Source organism: Clupea harengus, chromosome 2, assembly GCF_900700415.2.
Source record: "Clupea harengus chromosome 2, Ch_v2.0.2, whole genome shotgun sequence".
Lineage (NCBI taxonomy): Eukaryota > Metazoa > Chordata > Actinopteri > Clupeiformes > Clupeidae > Clupea > Clupea harengus.
This window is the reverse complement of record NC_045153.1, coordinates 22,140,511-22,142,534: the sequence shown is the minus strand read 5'-3', so window position 1 is coordinate 22,142,534 and position 2,024 is coordinate 22,140,511.

The window sequence follows — 2,024 nt, the reverse complement described above, 5'->3', positions numbered from 1 at the left end:
TTCCATTTACTCAGAAAACAGGCTGCATCACAGGAAGCGAAACTTTTAGTTCGTGTACAGATAAGCACAAACACATTAGCCTCATACATTTCGCCTCGGTTATTGAGGGTTAAGGGAGCTTGCTTAATTGGTTGGTTGGTTAGTTGAGTGCGAGACAAGATGATTGAAATACATTGACAAAAAGACATTTTGAAGCAGCTGTTTGACGAATCCGAAAAGTCGTTATTGAGTTTCGTTTTTCATGACAGTAGGTGCTGTTGCATTTGAGAAACGAAACCACAGATTTCCTCACTTCTAAAAGTGTAGCCCTCAGGTAGGCCTACTGTACACATACCGACAAACACTCACGCAAGCACATTAGTCCAGGCAAAATAGCGTTTTACGACAGACTAATTGTAAAATAATTTTTTTCAGCATAGATCATTTCTATGAGGTATCCAAAACAACATACTAAAAGTCCTAAGAAATCCTAGTTGAGGAAATATGTTTAATTCTCATCAATCTGAGATGTGTGCTAATAATGCATGGCAAAAATACACCTCAAAAATGTATTTTTTTCCTTTACTCCTATCAAAATGAAACTTTACACAATGAAAGTACCCATGAAAAGTACATTTTTTTGTATTACAAGTTTCTTTTGAAATTAATTTGAATATGCACATGAGCTCCACACTTATTGAATATGTCCATAGGCAGAAACACCATTCCTATGTATGACAAATACATCGGCCCAATCTTCATCCAATCATCCTACTGCCAATGGGAGATGGCAATGTTGTTTTTCGACTGGCCTCTAACCTGAAAACTGCCTGGCTTGGTTATACCTGCCAGGGGTATGGTGTTTCTGCCTATGCAATTAGGACATATTCAATTCAAGTGTGATGCTCATGTGCATATTTCAATTAATTTCAAAAGAAACTTGTAATGTAAAGTATGTATACTTTTACTTTGTAAAATTGTATTGTGGTAGGAGTAAAGGAACAAATTAAGCCTATGGTGGTGTATTTTGGGCATATTCGATTAGTTTATAGCTCATTTGCATATTAAAATTAATTTTCAAAGAAACTTGTAATACAAAATGTTTCAAATCACGGAAGTGTGTAATATTTGTTATGGCTTTATTCCTAAACACTAAAACACAAACACAATGCAAAATAGCACGGGCTTTATGCCCTGGTACACGTTATCTCGAACAGGCTGTATTACTGCAACACACCTGTATGAACTTAGACCCACATAGAACAACGACATGCAATAGGAACCCGATGGGGATGGCACCGGTGTTGGCGTGGGGCCCGCTATCTCACAGTCTCTTTCCGCTCCAGCCGGTACCAACGGCCGGTACGGGGCCAGCCGATCTCGATGGAGAGTCACAACCTCCCGACGCCCTAACACCTGAACTCAGTACACCACATCAGACAGTCTTTCCAGTGCATCACACGGTCTGATTCGAAAGTTTAGGTGAAATACCTTTTTTCCTTTCCGGGCAGAATACACCCACACCTTGTCACCGGCGTGGAACTCTTGCCCACAGCAGCGTGTGTCGTAAGCCCGCTTCTGTCGCACTCCAGCAGCGCACATTGCCTGTCTGGCCATTTCATGCACTTCTCGCATCCTCTCACACAACTGCCTGTAGTATTCCACCCCAGGTTTTCCATCAATCTCTGGCTCCGGGGGTGAGCCAAACACTACGTCAATGGGTGTGCGCAGCTCTAGTCCGAACATTAAGGCTGCAGGGGTGCACTTCGTCGAGTCCTGCACTGCTCACCGGTATGCCCAGAGGACCATGGGCAGGTGGCAGTCCCAGTCCTGCTGTCGACGACTGGTTAGACTGGCCAATTGAACAGCGAGTGTCCGGTTGAACCAGCCGTGTCCGGATCTTCCTGATACCCAGCCGCTTGCAGACTTCACCGAATACCTCCGCTTCGAAGTTCCGCCCCTGGTCACTGTGGAGCTCCTCCGGTGCCCCGAAACGGCAGAACATCTCAGTCACTAATTTCCCTGCCGTCGTAGAGGCAGTCTGA